At 39.8% G+C, this 20,784-nt stretch overlaps 1 protein-coding gene across 45 annotated transcripts in view; it reads left to right on the forward strand.

The window, feature by feature from the left end:
- The window catches only part of LOC307195140 (regulating synaptic membrane exocytosis protein 1), a gene marked incomplete at both ends in the record, with an annotated part of 217,032 nt that overhangs the window by 153,780 nt on the left and 42,468 nt on the right, over positions 1–20,784 (forward strand). The window lies entirely within an intron of this gene.

Consider the following 20,784-nt stretch of genomic DNA (forward strand, 5'->3'; position numbering starts at 1 on the left):
TTTTTTTGTGTTTTTTTTTCTGTACAGCTGTCTAACAAGGTACCATTTGTCAATCCCTGAAGTGGTCAGGTATTTCGTGAAAAAAAATAAATAAATAAAGCCATGTTTACAAATATGCAAGGAAATGCAAAGAAATCTTAAAGAACCAAATTGGTTGAAATACAAGAAAAGCAACAGGATTCTCCTTTTCAAAATATTCCATAATACAGTGACTTCTAATTTAGGCTATCTCCATATTGTTTTAGAAAAGAAGGTCAGTTGTGCAACTTGAAATACAGTCTTCAGGGGGCTGTGTGAATGTAATAATTGAACTGTGACTGTTCTATTTTCAATGCAAGTAAAAACCCAGCAGTTATTTTTACTTTACAAAAATGGGTCAGTGGATTCATGCAAAGAATAATGTCAATACAAATTTGAGTTTCAGACATTTTCTACTGCTTGTAAATCTTAAAAGCTTTATATCCTCAGGGAATATAGAAAAAAGCAAACAGAAGGGAGGATGATTATTTGTGTATTATCAAATACAAAAAACTGCCTAAAATTATATAACATTTGATCATACATGTTAGATAATTCATTACTAGACTTAGCACTATGGAAAACTGAAGGTAAGTAAAATATTGAACTGATTTAAATTGTCAGCACCTGTTTCTCTTGCCATAATCTTAGTTCCGTTTATTGTTCCTTAAGAGCGAAAGTCTTGGCACAAAATTTACTTAGACTAAAAGACTTCCATGAAATCCTTTTGATAGTTAACTTGGCATCCTGGAAAGTACTTTTTTCTTTTGAATTTTACAATTTTATTTTTTTATACAGCAGGTTCTTATTAGTCATCCATTTTATCCATATTAGTGTATACACGTCAATCCCAATCTCCCAGTTCATCCCACCACCACCACCACCCCGCCGCTTTCCCGCTTGGTGTCCGTACATTTGTTCTCTACATCTGTGTCTCTATTTCTGCCCTGCAAACCGGTTCATCTTTTATATGCGTTAATATACGATATTTGTTTTTCTCTTTCTGACTTACTTCACTCTGTATGACAGTCTCTAGATCCATCCACGTCTCTACAAATAACCCAATTTCATTCCTTTTTATGGCTGAGTAATATTCCATTGTATACGTGTACCACATCTTCTTTATCCATTCATCTGTCGATGGGCATTTAGGTTGCTTCCATGACCTGGCTATTGTAAATAGTGCTGCAATGAACATTGGGGTGCACGTGTCTTTTTGAATTATGGTTTTCTCAGGGTATATGCCCAGTAGTGGGATTGCTGGGTCATATGGTAATTCTATTTTTAGTTTTTTAAGGAACCTCTGTACTGTTCTCCATAGTGGCTATATCAATTTACATTCCCACCAACAGTGCAAGAGGGTTCCCTTTTCTCCACACCCTCTCCAGCATTTGTTGTTTGTAGATTTTCTGATGATGCCCATTCTAACTGGTGTGAGGTGATACCTCATGGTAGTTTTGGTTTGCATTTCTCTAATAATTAGTGATGTTGAGCAGCTTTTCATGTGCTTCTTGGCCATCGGTGTGTCTTCTTTGGAGAAATGTCTATTTAGGTCTTCTGCCCATTTTTTGATTGCATTGTTTGTTTCTTTAATATTGAGCTGCATGATCTGTTTATATATTTTGGAGATTAATCCTTTGTCCGTTGATTCATTTGCAAATATTTTCTCCCATTCTGAGGGTTGTCTTTTCATCTTGTCTGTAGTTTCCTTTGCTTTGCAAAAGCTTTTAAGTTGCATTAGGTCCCATTTGTTTATTTTTGTTTTTATTTCCATTACTCTAGGAGGTGGATCAAAAAAGATCTTGCTGTGATTTATGTCAAAGAGTGTTCTTCTTATGTTTTCCTCTTCCTATGTTTTCTTCTTCCTATGTTTTATAGTGTCCAGTCTTACATTTAGGTCTTCAATCTATTTTGAGTGTATTTTTGTGTATGGTGTTAGGGAGTGTTCTAATGTCATTCTTTTACATGTAGCTGTCCAGTTTTCCCAGCACCACTTATTGAAGAGACTGGAAAGTATGTATTTTAAATTATGCCTTCTACTGGACAAAGTGACAAATAAATTAGAGATAGGGAATTTTGAGCCGTTCAAAAATTGAACTAGTGCACACAGCTGTTTATCAAAACAGAGGTTTGTCTCTCTGAAAATCACAGGATTAGAATGGCCCTCGATTAGCGAGCATTTCTGGTGGTAATTCCTCTCTGCCATCCCATGGGGATGAGCTGTTCATTGTGAAGGGGAATCATTTGTCTTCCTTGGGCTCAGGTTTCTTCCTTAGGAGTAGGAGTTGTTTTTCATTTCTTTTACTTGTTTTGTTTTTGACGGTGGTGCTTCTTGGTTTGTAATGTTCGTGCAATACATGATGCTTTCCAGTGTGGGGTGTGGATGGACTTTCACCACCAGATTTCAGATTACTTTATCCCTTGGATGATATGGAAATTCTCTTTGATGTCCTTTTAGGGAGCCAGGGTTTCCTGCAGGTTCGGGGATGGCTTATCTTCTTCCCCAGCCTCCACAGTCTGTCTCTTCTTATTTTCCCTGATAGTTCGTTCCCCCTCTCTCTTTCCCTGGTTGAGTAGAATTACATTTTCTTAGAGTAAAGCACAGCAATAATTAAACGTAAGAACTATACCTGAGGCACAGCTTTGTAGTAATAGATTCAAATGATTGTCATTGAAACACTCGGCCCCTTTGCTTTGTTAGTTTAAATTTTATTCCAGTTTCAGGCATTGCTGAATTTCAAATAATACCTACCTTCCCAAAAGTTGCATTGTTAGTAACGTGCATGGAATGACCCCACTTTCAAAGATTAGTTTGCAATGTACAGGAGCGAAAAGGATTACGAAGCCGAGGTAACAAAATAGTTCTAGCCCAACGTGACTCAAGGAATAAACTCTGACTTTCTCTCTGGGGCTCGGCTTACCTGTTTACTGGGTGGATTGGACTGAAAGTCGTCCTCTGAACTTCCCAGGTATAAGAGTTTACGTTTCTCTTTCTACATCATAATTGTACCTTTTATTTGATAACCTGTTTTCTCATTCTTCTTGATCTTCCCAAAGCAAGTGACCAGTGGTGACAAACCTCAGTTATCACTGCTCTTTATTTCACTGGATGCACTGGTTTTTCTCCCTATTCCTTCTTCTACAAGTGATTTTTTCCCCCTTTATCAATGATTATATGTCCTCTCTCCTGTGAAGAGACACGAAAGTTCAGAATTCTCATTCTAAGAAATCTTGTTTTTTTATTACTTCAGCTTTTGCATGTGATCATCAAATCTGTATTCCAATTCGTCCTCACCCAAGAAATATTCCTTCATTTTAATTTCCTATAAGAGAGCCTCTTGGATGGCCTACCTTAAACAAGCGTAGCCCTGTCACAAATCTGAATTTCCAGCCCTTCCTTTCAGTATTACCACAGTTTTTATAGTTACAAACCTTAGAAGAGTTTTCTACTTAAAAAATTTTTCACTCAACTCTCTCTTCCCCAGGTCCATCATCCCAGAGAAAACTATGTGATATTTGTCCAATTTTAAGGAACACTAATATAATTGATTTAAATGTCTTTAGTGTGAAGTGAATCCATTAATCGCAGACTGGTGAGGCTTTTCAGGGGGCCTTCTAAATGCATGGATAATTAAGACAGATTTTTTAACATTTAGTTTATTGGAGTATAGTTGATTTACAATGTTGTGTTAATTTCTGCTGTACAGCAAAATGATTGTTTTTATATATGTATGTATATTATCTATTCTTTTTCATATTCTTTTCCATTTGGTTTATCACAGGATATTGAATATAGTTCCCTGTGCTATACAGTAGGACCTTGTTTTTTATCCATCTTATATATAATAGTTTGCGTCTTCTAGCCCCAAACTTCCAATCCATCCCTCCCCCACCCTCCCCTTGGCAATCACGCATCTGTTCTCTGTGTCTGACTCTGTTCCTTTTTTTTGTAGATAAGTTCGTTTGTGTCATAGTTTAGATTCCACATGTAAGTGATATCGTATGGCATTTTTCTTGCTCTGACTTACGTCACTTAGCGTGATCATCTCTAAGTCCCACCATGTTGCTGCAAATGGCATTATTTCATTCTCTTTTATGGCTGGGTAATATTCCATTGTGTATATGTGCCACACCTGCTTTATCCATTTAACTGGGACAGATTTTCTAATGGTGTCAATTAATCAAAGATTGGGAAGAGGCAAACAGCATTGCTTATCTATTAAAACAAGCTGGGTGTTCTATGGAATAGCATGTATTATGTTTAATGTAAATTTTACTTGTGCTTAATGTAAAAGAAGACTTTAACTAAAGGCTTCTCCAGCGGTGAGTCTCCAATCCACCCCATGCGCCCTGGATTACGGGCTCTGTCTCCCCTGCCACACAGATGATAGATAATCAGGAAAACAAAAAGCATTTAGAAATCATGCTTAACCCGCTCTGTTTAGAATGGGAGATTTCAAGCACATCGTTTTTCTGTTTTTGTTTTCACGTAGCCACGAGTTTGCTCACGGAGTATATTTGATTCTTTGTTCAAAATAATAAGTAAAATTTATTTCCAAAACTTGAAAAGCATAGTAAACTGTATATACAGATATATTTATATAGTAAATTACATATGTGACATATAAATGTATAAAATTTACCTTTTCTATGTAATTTGTTGTGTGCTTCAATATATTTACTGTGCTTTTCAATTATATATAATTATTTGTGTGGAATATTCCAAGTATAAATAACATTCATATTTTAAAGTTACCTTTACCACAGTATTTATTCATAATGAAAGTAGGAATAAATTTGTTAATATATTTTTTAACTAGGAGAGTGACAGAAACAGGAAAGTTTCCAAAAATGCTACTGCTGGTAAATGGCTTCAAGCAGTCAAGCACGTAACTCAAAACCTGTTCAGTACACAGCTACTGAATTAGATTGAAAAGGGCATGAGGTATGGAAGGAAAGGGACATTTTAAGAAAAAGCTCCTGATCCAGGAGCTTCTTGGGACTGAATGAAGCTCTGAGTAAACGTAGGGCCAGGCTTTAGGATGTGAGGGAAGTCTTAGCCTTTGTAGGTTTAGATGCCCGGCCTGTATAGTGTGAGGTTTGCCTCACTATGAATGAAGGCTTTACTGAGAACAATCACCCCTACATACACCCTTGTAATTACCTACAAGTAAAGATAATTATGATAATAAGTATCATAAGAATGACAAGTATTCATTTAGTCTAAGTGACTAAAATCAATAGATTTGCATTTCTAGAGCTGTTTCCATGTACCCCTAAGTTATACGTGTACACGTTTGTGTGTATAACTTCCCTCCATGATTGATCACAAAAAAATCGTGATTAGAACTTTCAGCTTTTTTGAAGAAAACACCTATAAATGTAAAAACATCATTAGCACTATAGACTAGAAATTAACTTCATTTACTTTATCTCATATTGTTGAAGAACTCTATCTCCAGGATTATACCAGGGACAGTGGGTGTTTCAAAATTAGAAGTATCATCCCCGATGGAAGGAAATCATTCACACTTGACATAAACAAGAATCCAAGAACTAAATAAGAAAATGTAAAGCCAAATGCCAAACATAATAAAACCCGGTGTACCAAAGGAAGTGGGAAGACAAATGGGTCAAAGGTCTAAATTTCCCAGGATAAGAACACATGCAGAATTGAGAGCTAACCGTAGCCTAACCAATTAATAGAATCATTATTTATTGTATCATTAACAGCTGATGATACTTTGTTAAGTAGATTCATATCATTTTTTCCTACATACTGGCAGGATTTGGGTAGTTATGCACTGATTAAATTATGGAAAATGTTGCAGGACTCTGTTATACTGTCAAATAATTAAGAGTCAATTATCATGTACTAAGAACATACTAAAAAATCACTTCTAAAAAAAAACATACTAAAAAAATCTTTCTTTAAGAATAGATATTTTGTGCCTTTCCAACATTTCCCTCCATCCACATCTCTTTTTTCCCTGTCCAAATCACTTGAAAATGATTCAGAGTCCCTCTGAGTAGAGGAATCTGAGTCTATATATAAAAATACCTTCCAGCCATGTTACCTTTCTGGTATATTCTTCCTCTTGCCCTGTGTTACACCAGGGTGTGTGGAGCAGGGCCCAGGTCCCTACAGGCTCCACCGGCTCCTGAGGCCCGGCTAAGCCTTCTTCTGCCCTCCTGATACGGCACATATAGCAGCATCTGTTCTAGGGTTTAGACATTTACAAAAGACTGAAGATTTACTGGTGCCTTCCCGCTGCCCTGTTTTCCTGCAGGAATCCCTGAATCAGGGAAACATAAAATAATTTTGTGGAAATTATTAAGAGGCTAATAATTGTGTGGAAAGGAGAAAAACACAAGTAGATATTTCCATAAATTTTCAACCCAGCCTATGAGCACAGTTTGGCTCAAGCAAAGGTGTATGAAAGGACTGTCATGGGAAATACATTTAGGAAAAAAGGTTGGGGCCAGGTCTTAAAAGCCCTGTAAGGGACTCTGCTCAGTGTTTGATGGAGAACTTTTAGTGGAGAGGATAGAAAAAAGGAAGCTGTGTTCCCAGAAGCTCAAGTGGAAGCAAGATGTGCAAAATCGGCGAGGAAGCAGAAAGGTCAGGGTGAGGCTAATGGATGAAATGAAAAACCGTGACGTGGGTGGAGAAGGAACCATGGAGGTGGACGTGAATGAGCTTATTCGCGAAAGGGGGCGGGGCCTGAGTGAAGAGAGGACAAGGTGAGATGCCCAGCAATTCAGGAATAACTGGTGAGGGAATGGGAGGGCGGAGTGCGGGATCCAGGGAAAGAGGGAGTGAGCAGAGAGGCGCAGAAACAGATCCTAGAGGGGAAAGGATTTCCCAGAGTGGCTGCTTAATCCACAGAAAGACGGAAGAGGCCAGGGAGTGGAACAAAATCGCCGGATTTGGGGCCAGAAGGGTTGCCCCTGACATCAGTCTGCCTGGAGCGGTGAGGAAGGATGGGTGTGCCTCAGTGTGCAACGACCCACCAGGGGTGGAGCCAGTTCCTCTCTCCATTCGGTCCTCATTCCACCTTGGACCATCCTCTCAGAGACTTGGGATGGGACTCTTGTCCTGAGTGGGAGCCCAAGAGGATGGGGCTGGAGGGTCTACAGTGGGATAGAGCAAGGGCTCCCCCGCCACCTTATTCAGATGGATGGGGCTGGGAAGATACCTAGACGGGCAGCTGTTATGAACGTGTCTTCAGAAAGCATTCAAAGGAAAGAGCTCAATGTGAACAGTCTGTCTTTCATTCATTCTACCAGCATTTCTTAAGTATTTTTCATGTACCAGACTCTGTAATTGAGGAGGTGTTAGGAGTAAATAAGGGGTGGGGCTGTGTGTGCGCACTTGTGTGTCTCAGAACAAAGGGGATCTGAGTGTTCTTCCGGGAGGAAAAAGCACCTCTAGGTGAAGAGATGGAAAGATACAAGATACAATACAAAGAAGTTTAAGGAGCGGAGCAAAATCCCAAAGAGGAAAGGAGTTAACTTAAGGACGCTAGGTTATTCTTGGAGAGAGGGAAAGACGGTTCTCTCCCTGAGTTGATAGAAAAGAGGAAATGTTGAGATCCAGAGGCACATTGCAGTGGTGTCCTGGAGCCGAGGGAGCGCGTGTCAGGGCGATGCAGATGGGGAGAGAGGATGCAGGATGAGGAAGAATGTCGTAAGACATCCACTGGTGTGGGTGAAAGTACAGCCGAGCCACGCCCACGTGCCACCTGAGTTTGGACGATGCAAAATCTCTGAAAGTAGCTTTAGGAACACCTACCGGGGTCAGTGTCAACCCTGCAGGTGTCTGGTTCATCTTGGCCGTTCTTATGTCTTTCACGTCATTCCCCAAGTTTCTGCATCTCCAAGTCCTCCCAGCAGTTCTGAGATCATCGTGGAGTCTTTGAGATCATGGATTCTGAGATGAGATTTGGTTAGATCTAGACTCTTGGGCTCATGTTGGAAGTTCACCTGTCTGGAGCTGCCGTCTACTCCTTACTTTGACTCTTTGCATTGTGAAATTTAGTCTCCTTGTAGGAAATGAAAGCCCTGCCTGTTCTCTTATCTATTGTTATTCCCCCTTCCCAGGGCTTCCCTGGGGGTGCAGTGGTTGGGAGTCCACCTGCCGATGCAGGGGACGCGGGTTCGTGCCCCGGTCCGGGAAGATCCCACATGCCGCAGAGCGGCTGGGCCTGTGAGCCATGGCCGCTGAGCCTGCGCGTCCGGAGCCTGTGCTCCGCAATGGGAGAGGCCACAACAGTGAGAGGCCCGCGTACAGCAAAAAAAAAAAAAAAGGGAGGACTTCTGTTATTCCCCCTTCCCAAGGCAGCCACTCTTACTCAGAATATGGGTCTTAAAGACATTTTTTTTTTTGCTTTGGCAATTTATCTCAAGGAAATTAATTATTTCATTTTAATCATGGGGATGAAACATTTCGGAAGGGCCATAGAGTGTTGAAAACTATATAGACAGAGTTCATGATCCTACAAGATGATATAGGCAAAAACATAAGCATTCTAAGGAGTTTTAGCTAGACTTATGTGTATTTGATTTCAAAATAGCTTAATAAGAGTTAATGAATTTCCAAGGCATATCTCTAACTTTTCAAGATGAAATCACAAATAGAAACTAACAAAAATGCCCTTGTTCCACTGTCAAGAAAAGAATAATATATATAAAGCTCTGACTGTAACCCACTTCTACCTAAAGGGATAGTGCTTGAATAAGCTAATGTTCCCATGAGTTCAAGACATTATTTTTAAATTTACATTGTCCTTAGGCAATAATCATTTCAAGAAAATGTCCAAGATTTTAAATCCTCTTCTGCTGATCTTTTTTCAGTCTTCTCCTCAAAGTCTCACAGTTAAGGCAAGTCAGAAAATAAACCAAGTGAGCGCCAGCTTGGACCTCGTACTTTCTTTACCTTGAGAAAATGATTGTCTTAATTTGCCTTAGGACTTGTTTTTAATCTTTCCAACCAATCCAATTTACCAAAATGTTCTATATATTTTAAATCTAGTGTTTCTTTGTGCAGGCTCTCTGCCTGTTCCTTTGCACAAGTAATTATACAGCTGGTGGGAAGGGGGGTTACAGTGATCTTTTTGAACATTCTAAGAAAAGTTTTCTTGGCTCCGTTGATTTTAACAATGGAAGCAAAAAATTTTTACAAAGGATGGGCGCCCCCCAAACGTTGCAGAAACTAAAAGCTCCTGTGGATGAAAATCTTCTGAAATTGAAATTCCTTGTCTGTGCCTCATTTATTTGATTCATTTAATAGCACAAGGAAAACATTCTGAGGAACATCTTGTTTCATGTTCTTTGTTTCCTGAACGCACAATTGTGGTACCAGAAGTGATTCTCGAGTCTGCAAAACCATCAAATGAATGTAAGCACGGGTTCTTTTATTTACCATTGCTGTCTGGCTTAGGAATTCACTACTGTTAATAGAGATTTAATGCAGCTAAAGTAACTCATCTGCTCAAGAGATGCCCTAATAAGGATTAGTATTTTCAAACATACGCCAGCTGCTCTATTTTTGTTCTTTTCCTTGCTGTGAACTATAAATTTTGAAAGTGGCTACTATGTGGATAGACTTTTAGTTTGGTTTGGCGGAAAAAAAATGTATTTGAGTGGAATTAATTTTTATAATTAATTTGGATTTTAGGATTTGGAGGAAGAAAGGAAACACATCTATTAAGTGACTTCAAAGCACAGTGCTGAGTATTCAGATAATTATATATGGTGATAATTCTTGTTAACTGTACTAAGGTAATGTTTAAGCATGAGATCGATTTCAGAACGGGTGTTATAGAACATGTCAGGTAGCTTAAATGTGACAAGAAATGTGTCTGATTATTCTTCCAGCAGATGACCAATTTCAGTGCATCCTCATTTAATGCAGACTGGTTTTCAGTAAAGACTTTTTGGTTGATTTCTTTTACTAATGATTTTGCCAGAGTTTTAAACACAGAAGAGTAAAAAGAAGTTCCATCAGACTCCTGCAATACCACCGCTTATTGCAAATTCACTGGGAAAATATTAGTATATTATTAGCTAATCTTTTTATGCATTGTTCCTATTAATATTGATAAAACCATCAACAATCAAAACTATTATTTATTAATCACCATCTGCCTGCTGGTGTTTTAATTATTTTGCATGTATTAATTTCTCTAGCTCTCAAAACGCAGCCCTGAGACACTATTATGAATATTATTGTCACTTTACAGGTTCCATGACTCGTCCGAGAACACACAACCCTTAGAAGTCAAGTAGAACTTATGCTTGTAACCACTTCACTGTAATCTCATTCAACTGCGTGGACACACAGAGAGCTACCTTTCTTAGGTAGCTTTTTAAAAACAATCGGAGGTTCATAATATTCCATTTTGCTCTATGATCATGCCTTTGTTTTACTTTTAAAAAGCATGTGTATAGGACGACCCCTTAGGACATCATTGCAGAAGGCTTGTCCGGAGTGGATTTGGAAAAAGGTGGATGAGTATAAAAGGAATCACAGTGTTTTGCATCCAGGGGTCATGGGGAGGGGATTTCAGAGATAAGAGTGTGTGGTGTTGCCCTTTCCTGAGAGAGCGATTGCCGGGAAAGGACGTTAATTTGTCACTTCTGGCCAGGTTGCCGTGGGGACAGTGGTTGGAAAGTGTTTTTAGGCAATTAGGTATCATCAGCCTATACATGGCAACTGGGGTCAGTGAACTTGCTTAGGAAGGAGGTGCAGAACATAAGGAAAGAAGATCTGCAAAACAAACAGTGGAGGGTTTTTTTAGCCTCAGCTTCCCAACTATGAAATGGAATAATAAACCGTACCGACCTCAGAAGATTGTGAGGATTAAATGAACACGTGTGGTAATAGTTTAGCAAAGGACCTGGCCTATAAGAAGGGCTCAGTAATAATCATTAGTGATTTCAATTCATTAATTAATCTGAGAAACCAAATAAAAAAGCAGTAGGTAAAGAAGAGTTGTAGTGGCATCGCTCGTAGGGCGGTGAGTTCTGATTGGCGCTTCCAAAGCTCCCCCTGGCAGGTCCCCCTCTGAGGACCCGGTGAGGTCGTCAGCCCCGCCTCAGGGAACTGCACAGGGTCACCCACAGCACACTGTGCACACCCTGAGGTATCCCAGCCGCGCGGGCCTGACCCGCAAGGCCTGCTCCAAGATCTCTTCTCTCTGCCTTGTCACGTAGCCTTTTCTCTAGGAGGCCTGGGGTCAGCAAACTCTGGCCCAAAGCCTGTTGTTTTTTTAATGGCCCTTGAGCTAAGCATGATTTTTACATTGTTTCAAATGATTGGAAAAAATCATAATATTTTGGGACCCATGCAAATGATATGAAATTCAATGTTGGTGTCCATAAATGCAGTTTTATTGAAAAACTTCCAGGCTCATTCGTGTATGTGTGGTCCGTGGCTGCTTTGTTGCTACAAAGGCAGAAACCGTATGGCCCGCACGGCCCAAAATATTAACCCGCTGGTCCTTTAAAGAGAAAGTTTCATGACTCTTATGCAGGCCCAAGAATTTGATGCCTGTAGTACAGAATGCGGTTGGTTCTATTAGAGAACAAAGTTCATTCCTGTAGCTCACTAAACACTTGCCCTGCATCTCAGAGGCAGTGGTTAATTTACAGTACTACCAGGAATTTTGATCTTTTTCCTTACAGAGTTTTTTTCCTGTAGAGTTTACATTTGTACCATGGACCCATCAATAACATCTCTCATTAGACAAAATGAGTCTCCCAAATGAAGGCGTATCCCCCCCCCCCAAAGGATAAGAATCTTCAGCTCTTCGGCCTTGCCCTAAAAAGTGATCCCTGACTTAGCTGCTGACACAAAGTAATAAAAGCACTTTCCCTCAAAAGCACTTCATTTTCCCAGTTGGGAGCTCAGGGACTTTTTTATTTCACTGGTGATTACATGCCCAAAGCGCAAAGCCTGGCCTGGGCACACAAAGATTGTCTGAAGTGAATGAAACTTTGGAAAGAGTTTTCTGTGTTCTGTCTCTTTCCTCCCAAGCTGCTGAGTCCCCCTCACACTCCAGTCTGAATTATGCCCACCCGGTTTCCCCAAACTGTTCTTGCCAAGGTCACGGAAAGGCCACAGGCCTGAATTTGATTTGGAGGAAATTTAACTTACAGTATAGGTCACAGGTATTCTGCAGGCATAAACCACGGAGATGTGTATAATAGAAAAAATATTGGTAAAGATGTTTATTTTTTATTTGACACGAGCAAATGATTCTCTCCCATGTGTCACTTCATTTCTGGCAATGCTCCAGCCAGACTTCCCTTCCTTGAGATCATAAAATACACCTTAAAGCCTCCTTATTTGCCCCGTTACAGGTGCTAGAAAGTTCTTTTATTTTTCGAATTAATTTTTCTTGGAGTATAGTTGATTTACAGTGTTGTGTTAGTTTCCGCTGTACAGCAAAGTGAATCAGTTACACATGTACATACATCCACTCTGTTTTAGATTCTTTTCCCATGTAAGTTATTACAGAGTATTGAGTAGAGTTCCCTGTGCTATACAGTAGGTCCTTGTTGGTTATCTATTTTATATATAGTAGTGTGTGTGTCAATCCCAGTCTCCTAATTTATCCCTCCCCTCTTTCCGCCCCTGGTATCCATAAGTTTGTTTTCTACGTCTGTAACTCTATTTCTGTCTTGTAAATAAGTTCATTTGTACCATTTTTTTAGCCTGTCAAAATCCTTCTCTGCCTTAAAGCCCTACCCACATCCCAACTTCCTATCAGGGCTAAAAGTTATCTCTGAACTCCTGTAAGACTTCTTTGGTTCTCCTGTGGTGCTGTTTAAATACTTTCTGCCCCATAAGTGTCTGTGGAAGTCTCATTGCAAGATGAACTTCAGCGCTACCCCAGGGCAGTAATCATGCAGCAGGTATGTTTTGCTCCCACACAGCCTGATGCCTTTAAGGCAGGAGGATCTTAGTAGACGTTTATTGGATGGACGTGATGTTTGCTCAGTTACAACATCATGCTCAGATGGTGACTAATTGATCCTTTAGCATTGCAGCAATTTTTCTTCTATGTTGGGTTTTGTTATTTTTAGGAAATCCATACATCTCTTTTTTAATAAGTAGAAGTGATTTTTCTATTATTTTCCCACCTCCGTTTCCCTTTCTTTCTCTTCTTGGCTTATACATCACTTCGGAAGCACCTAGACGTAGATCCGGATACATTTTACTGGGTAATTCCACCTTTTTGCTTTTAAGTTTTAATCCTTCTATAAACAACAACAGATAATTATCATTTGAAGGTTTTGAGACAGTAAATGAATTGTTGTGATGGTAACTTCTTTACCTTTCCAGTAAAAGTCAAATAAAGTACCATTTTATTAGAAAATTACCAAGAGACAAAAATTTGCATTGATGATTTATAATGACGCTACAGTTTTCAACACCCTCTCGTGTATATCACTTCATTTAATAAAGGTCTAACCATTAACCTTGTGAAAATACTTAGGTAAGAAATACAAAGATGTCCATTTTTTTAGAAATCTATCTTTTAATGGGGATGGAAACAGGATCTTTCTGCATATAATGGACATACCATAACTACGTTGCAAGTCAGCTAGTGAATTCTTACGTGGAAAATAAAACTTCTAATATTGAGCCAGTACATTGCGATATTATAAAATCATTTACATTGTAAGGATTCTTTTCCTTTAACTAAAGAATGTGTACACGCGAGGATTAGTCATGGTTGTAGTGAGGCTTAACAGACTTTATACTCTAGGACCGCATGAGAAATGACAGTCAGTATTCCAGATTCAGACTCATTACCCTGGGATGTTTTTGTAAATGGAAATAGCACATTTCTTTAGCTCTTAATTGGAAACTCTAAAACCTCTGATGATTTATCAAATAGTAAGTAAATAATCATATTATACTTAGGAAAGTTTCAAATGAAAAAGGTTATAAATTCTACATAATAACTAAGTAAACTTGTATTTATACATAAACATAGCTGCATTGAAACACTTTGCTATTATCTAATGAAGTAGAGGTATATTAATTGGGAAATACAAGCAAATTGAGGAAGATGGTAATGTAATATTTTTATCACTCTGAATTTGAATGTGTAAGAAAGACTCCTTGATCTGCCTCTCTGCATTCTGGAAACTGAAAATCGGTGCAAAGCCGCTAACAAGGGAGTGTTCTTGAGATGAAAACCTATTGATTAGAAGCCACAGGAAAATACATCCAAGAGTATTTGATTGACTTTAGGTGAATCAACCTGCTGTTAAAACTGCCAATCTTATTTACAACTTCTACCTCAAGAAATACACCTAAACAATTATTCAGTTGTTTTTTGAAGGAAAATAAAGAAAACAAAAGAAAGGGGGGGAGGGAAAGAAGGAAGGAGAGAGGGAGGGAGGGAGGGAAAGAAGGAAGGAAGGAAGGGAGGAAAGAAGGGAGGAGGAGAGAGAGAAAAAGAAAAGTCATTTTAAGAAAGATTACATAAAATTTCATGTTTTCCCAGAGATGCCTGAGTTTAGTCTAAGTGCAACTGCAAGTATTGATTTTCTTTTCAAGGTGTATGTGGCCTGAATCCTGGGTCCCTTGGTGAGAGTGCCTGCGTCCGAGTAATAATAAGTCGGTGATGACCGGGGTCTGATGACTCCCTCTGCTTCCCCAGACCCCTGCCTGGGCTTTTCAATTCATATTCCGCATGTCCTAGATTCTTTGGCCCAGATAGCACCGTCTGAGCCAGAGTGCACATCTTTTCACTCTGTAAACGGCTTCTTAATGCTATTCAAAGTAATGCCAGTTGCTTTATTCTTTTGTTCTGCTTTTATATTTTTAGAGTTGTCGCTCATTGCATCCCCTTTAGCTAAGCATTTGAGAAAAGCCTCTACCCTTTAGAACTCTGCACTGAGTATTCTTCCTGGTCCACAAGAAGGGGAAAGCACTTTCCTTGCCCTTGAGTTGTTTACAAGTTCATTCACTGGTGTATCAACAGGCAAAGGACAGCCCATCTTATAAAACTTTACAGTTTATAAAGCCTTTCATACTTAGCATCTCATGAGTGCAAAATTACTGAAAGTTTTTAAACTAAGAGCCTGATCATATGAGGAAAGATCAGAAATGCATTCATTGAAGAAGGATTCCTGAAGAAAATGAGTTTTACAGTGAAAAGTAATATAAATATAGGCTCTTCATCCCTCAAGGTTTCCACAAGATTTAATACATTCTTAATAATTTTTCTTTCTTTCCATCCAGAAAATAATTGTGAGAATTAAATACCACTGCAAGGAGCATAAATATTTTGAATTTTACATACATATCACTTGAAATTTTAATTTGTACAAGAGTCTGTTTTTAGCGGCATACCATCCCAGCAGTTGTCTTGTTCATTCTTAGTTATGTCATACTCACATCCCCAGGGTAAGAAGAAGCCATCATTTTTGTTTTAAGCTTTACCTTTTTTTCCACCATTAAACCTTTAGGTCAGTAGTGCCTGAAACCAGCAATCGCTCCCCAGTGAATTTAAGTAGCGACCGTTTTGATTCCCCCTCAGCACTGGTGGTACTGCTGGGTGATGCTAAATACTTCATTCACTCCACAGATATCTATCACGAGATTATCAATAGCTAATACAAATGGTAATACTTGTCCAGACCATGTCCTGTGACTGGCCCTATGTAAAGGACCTGATGTGCATTGCCATGTTGAACTCTCTCAACAGTCCTGGGAGGTTGCTATGACATAGTATGGTGACTATCTCTGGATTTTCAAGGACAAAATAAAGGCTGAGAGAAGTGAAGTCACTTGCCCGAAGTCACACAGCTAGTAAGTGGCAGAGAGGATGTGAATCTTTGTGCCCAGGGCCTCAGTCTTTGCTGTGAGCTGGAGCCTCAGTCCTTGAGGCTCCAAGGAAACCTGATGCCCAAGGTGATGGTATTAGGAGGTGGAGCTTTGGGGAGGTTATTAGGTCATAAGGGTGGAGCCCTCGTGAGTGAGATTAGTGACCATATAACAGAGACCCCCAAAGACTCACAGCCCCTTCCCCTGTGAGAAGACAGTTGTCTTCAAGGAAGTGGGCCCTCATCAGAGACCAGATCTGCCAGCACCTTGATCTTGGACTTCCCAGACTCCAGAATTGTGAGAAACAAACATCTGTTGTTTGGACACTTCGTTGATGGTATTTTTGCTGTAGAATCCTGAATGGACTACAGTCGTCCTTAACCACCATACGATGTGGTCTGGGTATTTTAAAGGGGTTAGTGAAGTGTTTAATTATCTATACATACCCAGAATACCCAGTGTCAACAGTTAGCATTTTTGTCATTTCTGTATAAGTTTATATAAGCGGAAAAATATTTCATTCAGATTTCATTTTCCTTTATAGGGAGAAAACTGTAAAACTATAAAATCCACACTATTTTACACACTGAGACTAAAGCTATAGCGTGCCACTATTTTTGCTTCTTCGGCGATATGTATTACTTTGCTCTTAGTCCCTTTTTACTCATGAGGAAAGGGAAACGTAGGTTATGTAACGTGCCCAAGGTCACGCTGGTAAGGGCAGAACTGGACTTGAACACAGCAGTGGGGCAGGCATCCGTGCTCTAGGTGGGGCTTGTGGTCGGACTTCCCCCAGAAAGGGACAGTGTCAGCCAGCTGTGTGGCGGACGATCCACCAGCGACCTGATGGGCTCATTTCGCTAATACCGTCTTCAGACCCGCCGAAGAGTTTTGTTCATTTCACGAAAACGCGTTTGCTGGGCATCTGTGGGCTTACTAAATTCTACTAGATTTTTCTGTGGGGAAGGGAGAATATGAAGAAGGGATCATACCTCAAATTATATAATCTCTCAAAACAGTGAGTCATATTCAGAATGGTGCTGGCTTTTCTCTGGATGGTGTCAGTCCTTTCTGAGCACTGGGTGGGGCGGGGGAGATATGTGAAGAAGAAAAGATTTCCTTGGGGGCGCTGGGAGGGAGCTGGCAAAGGGAAGTGAAGGGAGACAGGAGTTTGCAGACTGTCCTGTCTGAGCTGTGCCCTGGGGTCCTGTCTGAGCTGTGTGCAGTCAGGCTCCAGCAGAAGAGACGAGCTGCTATGGGGCAAGGGTGTGGCCATAAGGCATCAGGGCATCGTCTACAAGGTCCCCTAACAGAGTAAGTCAAGGACAAGACCGTTGTGTTGGGACAAGAGGGGAGAGTGCCATAAGCAAGTCATTCGTACCTTGAGGAATGCCTCTGCGCGCTTACTGGAAAGCTGGATTCATTTGTTCTGTTCGCTCAACTGATCCATTTGTCCACAAGGATAAGCCTCATAGATATTAATAAAGGCTGAATTTACTGGATACTGAACTATGGCTCATTCTAGCATTTAAACCAGGTACCATTCTTACCACCATTTTCTAGATAAGGAACCCCAAGCTCAGGAAGATTAAATAATTTGCCCAGGGTCACATAGCCAATAACTGGTCCATTAGGATGCTAACGTTTAGATTCTTAGCCCTCGTACTGTGCTGTCATCCTCAAAGAACTGGATATCTTAGTTAACATACTTCTACTTGCTATAAAAATTGACCCTAAAACGTGTAAAGCCTCAAATTCAGTAAAATGCTGTTTATTGTTCATTCAACAGCGTGAGCAGGTGCTCGTAGCTGACACCACTCTCCTCCACACAGTGGCTCAGGTACCCAGGTCCTCACATCTCATGCCGTTGTGTCGTCTGAATCCAAATAGCAGAAGGATGAAAGCAGATGGAGGAAGTACATCTGTTCTTAAAAGCCTCGCCCTAGAATGGCCACACGTCATGAACCACATGGCCATGCCTGCCTGCTAGGGGATGGGCCCTGGGAAATAGGATTCTGTCTGAACAGCCCTTAGCATCAGTTTTATACAGTGGAAGGGGATGGACAGCTAGCTGGCTCTCACACACGGGCCTTCAAATATCTTCCATTGTAATTAGTTAAAGCACTTGAGAGTTTAATTTTTTTTAAGCAGAGTCTGGAAATATTGGTGCTTTCTTATGTTATCGTAAGATTCATGCACAGCCGGTGTGATCCAGTAGCCTCTTGATCCCAGCTTCAAAGCCTGTCAAACTCCAAAACTGGCCCCAGGGTTTCTGTTCATTCCTCAGTTTCAAGTTTTCTTGGCCTCTTCTGACTCTTGGAATCTGGCTTCCTCTGTCCCATTTTACACAGACCACTGTGTGAAGCTCAGCCTTTTCTTCCTTTTTTTTTAAATTTTATTTTTTTCTTGGAGTATAGTCAATTTACAATGTTGTGTTAGTTTCAGATGTATAGCACAGTGATTCAAATAAATATGTGTGTGTGTGTGTGTGTGTGTGTGTGTGTATTCTGTATATCTGAATATATGTATATATTCTTTTTCATATTCTTTCCCCATATAGGTTTTTACAAAATAGTGAGTATAGTCCCCTGTGCTCTACAGTAGGTCCTTGTTGGTTATCTATTTTATATATAGTAGTGTGTATATGTTAATCCCCTTTCTTTGCTTTTTCAAACTAAACAAACAGAAAACCAGCACTTGCCAACATGCATGAGTTCGTCAGTGTGTGGTGAACATGTTATCAGGGGCAGGGATTGGAAGAGAGGTGATGATGGGAAGTGGTCAGACAGATCACTGGACACACATGTCTTCGTCTTCTCTCTCTCAGCTCTGCTCCTGCATTATTTCTTCTGGAACCTGTCAATATCTCTAAACAACAAGCATGTGCATTTATGTATCACTCTTCCAAGTTACTTCATCAATATCTGTTTAATCTTTATAACAGGCCTATGAGGTGGGCTCTGTTATCATCTTTCCTATTTCCCCGTGCGGACACTGCAGTCCAGAGTAAATGGCTGAGCTGGGACTTGAACCCCGAACAGTTCGGCTGTAACATCTGCCCTCTTGGCCACGAGGTTATTCTGCCTCTCAACAGGGACAGCGTTTTCACTAAGGAACACTCTGGTGCGAGCTCTTAAGGTCGAACTCTGTTTTGTTAAATTTGTTTCTGTTATGAAGCTGCTGAGTTTTAATCCAGCTCTTAAGTACTTGCTGTGGTTAATATAATTGTAAGGACCACATTAGCACTTCCTACACTTTAGCCAAAAAGGAAACTGTGTTATGTGAGCCAGCATTGGGTATTCTTAGCTTTGTTCCTTACGCGCTCTGTAACCCGTGCTCAGTGTTAGTTCTGAAGAGTGAGAATTGCTATTGATCGTTTTAACTATAGGGGTAATTTTCCTAGTATTCTTTTGCAGATTAGAATAAAGATTTTGACGGGTTGGCTTCGTCTGTGCACCTTGTGTATGTACCCCCGTAAAGCATGCAGCCACATCCCAGCGGACTTGGCAACCTCTTTTGTTCTTTAGACCTTTTTTGGGCTTGTCACACAGTCAAGGACCAGAAGTAAGTCCAGACTCCATCCAAGGTCTTTGATGCAACTACCTTGTGCATAGCTACTTTGTGCATAGAACCCAGCTACCGATTTTGGCTTTCATTCTTTTTTCTGAAAATCCGTTTTTTTGAGCTCGGTTTCATGTTCAAACGTTAAACATCTAAGGACAGCTTATAAACCTACGTGGCCAAATAGGAGGAAGAAAACTATTATGGGTTGTAACTGTGCCCCCCAAAGTACGACCATCGAGTCCTAAGGTAGTACAATATGGAGAGAAGAAGGAATACTTGCACTTTGTAAGCTTAGCTAAAGTTTCCTTTTAAAGTTTTAAATGACAGTTATGGGTCACTTTATAATTTTGACAGAATGCAGATACAAGGGTAAGGAAGAATGAGATTATTTTCTAGTCAATCTGTGTTGGATTTTGTGCCCTTTATAAAGTTTACACAGTTCTGTACTTATAAACAGATCCTCTAAGGATTACAGTTTACATATCCTTTTTTGAACATTAGTTTATTATAGAGAATTTCACTTGATAGAGCTCTTACAATTAAGCCCTGATGCCTCAAAACAAGAGAATATATGTATTCACACTCAAAGTACATTAAGCAAAAATAACCTGTAAAGCAATGCCATCATAATTTAATGGGACTTGAAAAGATTTTTTAATTCTTAAAAGTATTGTCCCTTGATTGTTTCTCTTTCCTTTATATGCAAGAGCCTAATTCTGTCTCTCTTCTTTTGTGTGCGTGAAGATGCCTGAAACCACCATTCTCATGAGCAGTTTGTTTTTCACACTGATCAACAGTGCTGCAGTGATGTTCTGGGTTAGAGAACGCCATGTCAAAAGACACTGGATATTTCCACTTTTAGATTGCATGACATTTTAGTGAATATAAATGTCTACCATCTATGCTTTGCCAGTAGTTGATTGCTATGGTTAGATGAATCTTCGGGCTGTTCATAATTTTCTATATCTCAAGTTCTATACCCATTATTTATATCCATTTTTCCTCCCCCCTCACAAAAATTGAGTCATAATGAGCATGATCTCATGTTTGCTGATACAACACAGTTTTTTAATTCAAGTAGAATTGGTTTACAATGTTGTATTAATTTCTGCTGTACAGCACAGTATTCAGTCATACACATGTATACATTTTTTTATATTCTCTTCCATTATGGTTTATCACAGGATATTGAATATAGTTCCCTGTGCTATACGGTAGGACCTTGTTGTTTATCAATCCTATATACAATAGTTTGCATCTGCTAATCCCAGACTCCCAGTCCAACCCTCCCCCACCCCTCTCCCCCTTGGCAACCACAAGTCTGTTCTCTGTGTCTGTGAGTATGTTTTAAA

This window comes from Stenella coeruleoalba (assembly GCF_951394435.1).
Source record: "Stenella coeruleoalba genome assembly, chromosome: 12".
Lineage (NCBI taxonomy): Eukaryota > Metazoa > Chordata > Mammalia > Artiodactyla > Delphinidae > Stenella > Stenella coeruleoalba.